Raw genomic sequence first — 8,531 nt, 5'->3', positions numbered from 1 at the left:
AGTTTGCACTGTAAAGCTGCTCTGTAGACTACACACACGGGGACTTAGATTTAGATCTTGGACAGGTCACAGTTCTGTCCTGTTTCCTTACCTGGAAAATTGAGATGCTAGTACCAAGGCCAGAATGGACTATCGAAGGACAGTGTTTCCTGAATGGGAGCTCAACCTACCTGTCCCCCTCCACCGAGTCATCAAACTTACAGCATGTGGTGGACAGAGGAGGGAAAATTGTCCCTGTGACTCTTTGAGATGGCCATCCTATCTAAGTATCAATCCCACAGGTGGCTGAATTGTCCTGATCTCCCCATGTCAAGGACATCGTTTCCTAAAGACCTGTAGGCTGAGACCAGAAAGAATCCATCTGGAGTTCTGCATCACTGACTAGCAAATAGATTGACAGTCCCATACTCCAGCAGCCAGACCCTCTGAACCTCTTGCAAATGCCAGTTTCAGTCCTCCATGTGCTCAGCACAACGTTTGCCTTAAGGGCTATCTAAATCTACACACACTAAAGAAAATAATACTTCAAAACATTCTAGGACGGTGATGCCCGCCCGCCGAACAATAGAGAAGGTTCCTGCACAACAGGGCTCAGTAAAGTTTATAAAAGCTAAGATTGCAAATAGCTCAGGTTTTGCATCCACATCTAATCTTTATGATACACTTTCTTTCTTTTAAAAATGACCTTGCTTTCATGTCCAGGCTGCTTAGAACTTCTGGCCTCAAGGGCTCTTCATGTCTCAGATTTCTGAGCAGCTGGGCAACACTGTGCCCAGTTAATCTTTCTAAAAAAAAAAAACAGCAACAGCCATTTGGGATTTTTGTTTTGGTTTTGGTTTTTCTTTTTTCTTTTTGGTTTTTCGAGACAGGGTTTCTCTGTGTAGCCCTGGCTGTCCTGGAACTCACTCTGTAGACCAGGCTGGCCTCGAACTCAGAAATCCACCTGCCTCTGCCTCTGCCTTCCAAGTGCTGGGATTAAAGGAATGTGCCAGCACTGCCCAGCTTAACAACAATTTGGTTTCTTTGTTTGGTTGGTTGTTTTTTTGTTTTGTTTTGTTTTGTTTTGTTTTTTGAGACAGGGTTTCTTTGTGTAGCCCTGGCTGTCCTGGAACTCACTTTGTAGACCAGGCTGGCCTCAAACTCAGAAATCCACCTGCCTCTGCCTCCCGAGTGCTGGGATTAAAGGCATGTGCCACCACCACCCGGCCAACCATTTGTTTTTAAAATTATATTTGTTTACTTATTTTTTTCTTTAACAAACTGTTTATTAGCTTTTGCATCTAGGCTTCAGGGAGGTGGCAAAGTGGCAATGGTAAACTTGGGGATCTTGTCTCCTCAAAGCGCCTGCTGCTCTACCCCTGATCCTTGAATGGCTGCCAAGTGGATAACTCCTCCACTGGAGCCCTCGTGTTCCCTAGCCAAAGCGAGAGCATTGGCAGTGAACTGCAGACATTCGTCCTTGGTCGTGCCTTCCGGATGGATAGCATCAACATAGTCATAGATGTATGAGCTTCCGGAGGCTCTGATGGCAAAGACTGTCTTACCATTATACCCTTCATGGGAACAGAGGACACCTGCCCTCCTTCTTGAGGGTCCCAGCCTACAATGATGATTCCTGCCATCAGATCTTCTCTGTACCGGTAACACATCTCCTTAAGAGACTGGCAGCCATGTGTACTAGTGGAGAATTGTTCAGTTCAATACTGTGGAAACCAATCTGGTAACTGACAGCATCTGCTACTGCTCGGGTATCAGCTGCTGAGCCTGAGCAGCAGCAGATGTAATCATAAATAGGGGTCAGCTTGTCAGTCACTCGATTGGCAATGTACAACCCAGTGGTTATTCTGGAGTCTGCTCCTAGAACCACACCCCCATTAAATTACAAAGCCATGATCGTGGTCCCTGTGGAGACTTCTCGGTTTTCCCAGTCTGGGGTGAGAGCCTCAGGCCCAAAGACCAGTGCAGATCCCGCTCCACGAACAGCTAAGGCGGCCGCCATCTTTCTCTGCTACTTGTTTACTTATTTTTTTAATACAGGGTCTCTCCATGCAGTCCCACCTGTCCTGGAACTAACTATGTAGACCAGGCTGGCCTCAAACTTACAGAGATGCACGTGCCTCTGCCTCTGCCTCCTGAGTGCTGGATTAAAGGCATGTGCCACCATGCCCAGCATACTTCATGGATTTTGCCTGTGTGTATGCCTAAGGAGGCAAGAAAGGACTCTGGATCCTCCAGGAGGTGGAGTGAGAAGTGTTTGTGAGCCCTTAGATGTGGGTGCTGGGACTCAAGCACTGAAGGCATCTCTCTAGTTCAGCAACGTAAAACGGTACTTCTCAACCTGCGGGTTGCGACCCCCTTGACAACCCTCTATTTCTAAAAATATTTACATTACCTATCATAACTAGCAAAATTACAAAAAGCAAAGAAAATGCCTCGGTAAGATCAGGCTGTAGGCAGGCCTGTAAGGTTTTCCCCCTCTCTAAATGGTTACGTTTCTGTTCTCTGGTACTTTGAAGACAGTTATTTGTATCAATCTTTTTTCTTCTTCTCTCCTACATTACATCTCAAATGCAGTTTGCCCTCCCTCCACCTCTTCCCAATCCCCTCTCCCCCAGATCCACTTTTCCTGCATTTTCCCTTTAGAAGAGAGCAGGCCTTCCATGGATACCTGCTAAACACTGCAATAACAAGATGCGGTAAGACTAGCCACAGACCCTCACATCAAGGCTGGACCAGGCCAGTCGGTAGGAGGAAAAGGGTCCCTGAAGCAGGCAAAAAAGTCAGAGACAGCCCCCGCTCCCAGGAGTCTCGCAAGAACACCAAGCTATACAACCATAACATATGCGGAGAGCCTAGCGAACTCCATGCAGGCTCCTGGTTGTTGGTTCAGTGTCTTTGAGCCCCTATGAGCCTTACTTCACTGATTCTGTGGGCAGTGTCCTGCTGGAATCCTTGATCCCTCTGACCTCTACAACTTGTCCTCCCCCTCTTCCCTGGGGTTTCCAGAGGTGCCTAATTTTTCCCTGCAGGTCTCCGAATCTGCTCCCATCAGGTGCTAAATAGAGCCTCTCTGATGGTGGGAAGGGCAATGGTGTATTGTTCTGGCCGGGAGTTTGCAGGCCTCTCCTGAGGCGTTTTCTTAATTAGTGATTGAGGAGGAAGGCCCAGCCCATTGTGGGTGGCGCCACCCCTGGGCTGGTGATCCTGGATTCTTTCAGAAAGCAGCTGAGCAAGCCATGAGGAACAATCCAGTAATTAGCACCCTCCAGGGTCTCTGTATCTGCTCCTGCCTCCAGGTTCCTGCCCTAGGAGTTCCTGTCCTCACTGCTTTTGATGATGACCTATTATTACGTGGAACTGTGAGTGAAATGAGCCCTTTCCTCCCCACGTTGCTTTTGGTCATGGTGTTCCATCCCAGCGATAGTAACCTTAACTCAGACAAATTGGTGTTAGGAGTGGGGCATTGCTGTGACAACCCTGGCCACGTTGTTTTGGGGAGGGTCTTCATTGCTTGATGAGCTGTTCTGTAAAAGGTTGGAAGATGAAACTTTTGAGAGCAAGGCCGAGGATAGAGACCTGGCTTGTGAAGTGACAGGGAGAAGTTTAAAGACACTACTGGGGCCATTTGTTGTTTTGAATTAATATTCCATGGTTCTGGTCAGTAGGGGCTGAAGATTTAACAAGGTAGCAGAACTACTTAAGTGAATCCTTTGCCTTGCTGGGATATTCAGGTCTGCTCATCTGTAAATGAGAAATTAATGGTGATTTAGAAGAGACCAGAGGGCTGGAGAGATGGCTCAGCAGTTAAGAGCACGGACTGCTCTTCCAGAGGTCCTGAGTTCAAATCCCAGCAACCACATGGTAGCTCACAACCATCTATAGAGATCGTATGCCCTCTTCTGGTGTGTCTGAAAACAGCTACAGTGAACTTACACAGATCCACAAAAGTAAAAAATCTTAATGCCAGGTGGAAGTGGTGCACGCCTTTGATCCCAGCAATAGGGAGGCAGAAGCAGGTGGATCTCTTGAGTTTGAGGCCAACCTGGTCCACAGAGTGAGTTCCAGGACAGACAGGGCAAAAAAAAGAAAAAGAAAAAGAAAGGAAGGAAGAGAGAAAGAAAAGCAGGGGGAGGAGGAGGAAGAGGAGGAAGAAGAAGAGCAGGAGGAGAAGACCAGCATTGTCAAGGTGAAATCTAAAAGCTATGTTCCAGAGGCAGCCAAGTTTGTACCTTGCTCTATCAGCTGAACTTGGCAGTGTAAGAGTCACCCAGGTGGTACTGGTTTGAAGGTGTAGAGAGTTCATGGAGAGCAGCTGAGGCTTAGCACTGTGAGAGCCAGGAGAGGCCATTACTGAAAGTGCAGCCTCCATAGCAAATGAAGCCCCAAGATTGATGGGGCCATGGAGAGAAGTTGAGGCTTGGCACCGTGAACAGAGCCTATTGGTGAAAGTGCAGCCCAATTGTAGTGCAAGACCCCAGCAGTTTTGGAGATGCCAGTACCATGGGATGACCACCAAGAACAACAGTGTGTGCTGCAGATTGGGACATAATGTGATTAAAAATAAATAAATCATGGGGAAAACCCAGCCAGCACAAGTAAATATTTCTTCTTTCTCATATAAGCCCCAATCAGAATACTGACTGTTGGTAATTCAGGGACCCAGGCACTCATACACGCTAGGCAAGTGCTTTGCCACTGAACTACACCCCCAAGCCTGGGACAGGAATTCTTTTACTGCATAGGTAAGAATTTCTCTATGTGTTTCCTGTCTGGTCTCAGGAGAATGACTATATTAGCTGGTAAATTAGAGACATTCTGGGGGGGGGGTGCACTCCTTTAATCCAAGCACTCAAGAGGCAGAGACCAGTTCAAGGCCAGCCTGGTCTACAGAGTGAGTTCCAGAACAGCCAGGGCTGTTACATAGAAAAACCTTGTCTAGAGAAAAACAAAACAAACAAACAAACAAAAAAGTTATGAGACATGATTGAGGAAGAGGGAAGGATGTGAAGGCACTGTTTTTCTATACAGATTAAGATATAAGATTATATTAAAGCCAGAAGAGTGGCTTTCAGTAGTTGGTCAAGTCAGGTATCACGGATGACAACTTTAGCCCAGAGGGTTATAGACCAATGCCCTTTGCCAGATGGATGTTCCTTGTGTCTCCTCTTTTGGGAGAATGAAGTTTGTGCATGCTTCTGTTTATATCTGTTCCCATTTGTTTATGCCTCCACTCACACAGGATGCTTCTGAAAACATCCCATTGCACACTGCCATTTCCCTCTGTGGACCATCGGTGGTGCCACAAGACAAACAATGCTCTTGCTTTAACTTCTTCTGCACTTAAAAACCTTTGTACCCGGGGCTGGTGAGATGGCTCAGTGGGTAAGAGCACCCGACTGCTCTTCCAAAGGTCCAGAGTTCAAATCCCAGCAACCACATGGTGGCTCACAACCATCGATAACGAGATCTGGCGCCCTCCTCTGGAGTGTCTGAAGACAGCTACAGTGTACTTACATATAATAAATAAATAAATCTTTAAAAAAAAAAAAAAACCTTTGTACCCAACATAAAATAGTTCACAACGCAGGCATCCTTACAACGCACAGGGACAGGCTAGTATAAAAACATCCCAAAGATTCATCGAACAATAATTAAAAACAATCTAGGTGTTTCTGTACAGCATTGGACCCAAGTTTCTGGACTGGACAGATCTGTGAAATCCTGTATGTTCAAGCTGAAGGTTCTAATGCAGGGTCCAGACAGACGTTTATGGAATTCAGATTGTGACTTCTGTGTTGTTTGTTTCCTGGCATGCATGTGAATGTGTTTGTGTATGTGTGTTACTGTGTGTAGAGGAGAATTCACATGTATGTAAAGTCCAGAGCACCACTTCAGATGTTATTTCTCAGATACAGCACATTTTCATGATAGTTTCTCTCACTGGCTGGGCACTCCTCGAATAGGCTAAGTGGGTTTGCCAGGAAATCCCAGGGGTTTGCCTGTTTCCATCAGTACTGGGATTGTAAGTATGCTTCCGCAAGATGACCTGTTTTACCAAAGTTCTGGGGATCAAATTGAGGTCCTCGTCTTTGGTTTTTTTTTTTTTTTTTTTTTTGGTTTTTCGAGACAGGGTTTCTCTGTATAGCCCTGGCTGTCCTGGAACTCACTTTGTAGACCAGGCTGGCCTCGAACTCAGAAATCCACCTGCCTCTGCCTCCCGAGTGCTGGGATTAAAGGCGTACACCACCACGCCCGGCGGTTTTTTTTTTTTTTTTAATATTTTATTAGCTTTTAGTTTGGTTTTCTCTCTCTCTCTTTTTTTTTTTTAAGATTTATTTATTTATTATACGTAAGTACACTGTAGCTGTCTTCAGACACACCAGAAGAGGGCGCCAGATCTCATTATGGATGGTTGTGAGCCACTATGTGGTTGCTGGGATTTGAACTCAGGACCTCTGGAAGAACAGTCAGTGCTCTTAACCGCTGAGCCATCTCTCCAGCCCAGGTCCTGGTCTTTGTAAGGCAAGTACTTTACTAACTGGTGTACCTCAGCTGTGCTTTGTTTGTTTGTTTGTTTGTTTTTGGTTTGGGTTTTTTGTTTTTTGTTTTGTTTGTTTTCCAGACTGGGTTTCTCTGTGTAGCTCTGGCTGTCCTGGAACTCACTCTGTAGACCAGGCTGGCCTCGAACTCAGAAATCCACCTGCCTCCGCCTCTGCCTCCGCCTCCGCCTACGCCTACGCCTCCCAAGTGCTGGCCACCACTGCCCGGCTGTTTTTTTGTTTTGAAAGAAGTAAAATCTCACCATGTTGTCCAGGCTAGCCTTAAACTCTTGGCCTCAGGAATATTCTGCCTCAGTCTCCGGAGTAGCTAGGACATGTCCTAGGGATGTAGCTTAGTATGTAATTTACCTAGCATACACTAGAAGAATGGGAAAGAGGGAGGGAGGGAGAGAAAAGAAAAGACATTTTATACTTGGAGATGTAGTTACTGCTGGTGTTTAACCTAGGACCTGTGAGACCCCAGGTTGCATCTCTGGTGCTATAAGCAATGACAGCAAAACCCAACAGCCAAGTGGTTTGGACTTCAAATGTGTGCCATCATGTCCAGATTGGAATATGGATAATTTAACAAGAACAAAACAGTTTTGGTGTTTTCATATTGATTCACTCCTAAGGTCCCTCTAAAAAGGTTGATAGAAGGTTACTATTGAGTTTAAGGAAAAGAGTTTCTCTACAGCTCAGGGTGACTGTGCCTGCTGGGAACCACCCTGTCCCGTGCGGAGTTTGGACTGTGGTTACTTCCAAGACCTGGGTTCCTGTTTCTTTTGTTGATTCCAAACAGTGGGTCCATGGGGCTAGAGCAGTGGCACATGCCTTTAATCACAGCACTCAGGAGGCAGAGGCAGATGGATCTCTGAGTTCAAGGCCAGCCTGGTCTACAGATGGAGTTCCAGGACAAAGAAACTTTCAGAACACAAAATGAAACAAGACAGTGGGGCCCCAAGCCGGGCAGTGGTGGTGCACACCTTTAATCCCAGCACTTGGGAGTCAGAGGCAGGTGGATTTCTGAGTTTGAGGCTAGCCTGGTCTACAGAGTGAGTTCCAGGACAGCCAGGACTGCACAAAGAAACCCTGTCTTGAAAAATTAAAAAAAAAAAAAAAAAAAAAAAAAAAGACAGTGGGGCCCCATACAGAGTAAAGCGAGCCTTTCAGCATAAGGCCATGGCTGGGCTTGCTTCAGAGAATTCACAGTTCCTGTTTCTGATCCTCTTGCTCCTTCTGTCTCCAAGTGCTGGAATTACAGGCATTTGCCCCCATGCCTTCCTGGGCTTTGTGTGTGCATGTGTGGTGCTGGAGATTGAACTCAGGGCTTATGCAAACACTCTATCAACTGAGATACATCCCCAGGCCTTTCAAAGGCTTCTTGCTTAAATGTTTATCCTATTGATTCTAGTAATTAACGCTGCCAGCCAGTCCTGTGGTGTATACTATTGATTCTAGTAATTAACACTGGTAACCAGCCCCGTGACTTTTCTTCACAACCCATGACCTTGCACATTCTTGGCAAGCGCTCTTTCAATGAGCTGCATTCTTGCTAGGAGACCATTCCTAGAGAGAATCAAGTTCCTAGAAAAGGTGAGAGCACAGATTTCTGTAAAGGAGAGAAGAGTTCCTTTTGAAAAGAAGAAAAGAGTTTCTCTTGAGCTCAGATGTCCTGATACAGTTGGAGGGTCTGGCTTCTTGGAAGGGTCAGGACAAGGAGCCTTGTGATTTCTGGTCAAAGCGGCCATGCAGTAAGCAGGAGTGCAGTGTCTGGTGAAGCCATGGTTCTTAAATAAGATCGGCAGGGTTCAAAGTAGAGAGTCAACACAGGTATCCCTGCTATTATTTCTGATAGGATCTTCTTATATAAACCAAGCTGGCTTTTCACAATCAATAAATTAATTCATTTTATGTGTATGGTATTTTTTTGAAGATCTATTTATTATTATACATAAGTACACTGTAGCTGTCTTCAGACACACCAGAAGA

At 45.9% G+C, this 8,531-nt stretch overlaps 1 pseudogene; it reads right to left on the bottom strand.

Annotated features, from left to right (window-relative positions):
• Positions 1 to 1,287: 1,287 nt before the first annotated feature.
• Positions 1,288 to 1,999, bottom strand: LOC110287537 (proteasome subunit beta type-6 pseudogene; annotated as a pseudogene).
• Positions 2,000 to 8,531: the final 6,532 nt, after the last annotated feature.

Source organism: Mus caroli, unplaced genomic scaffold, assembly GCF_978045245.1.
Source record: "Mus caroli unplaced genomic scaffold, Mus_caroli_1 scaffold_5, whole genome shotgun sequence".
Taxonomy (NCBI): Eukaryota; Metazoa; Chordata; class Mammalia; order Rodentia; family Muridae; genus Mus; species Mus caroli.
The sequence above is the reverse complement of the archived record's forward strand: the minus strand, read 5'-3'. Positions and strand labels throughout refer to the sequence as shown.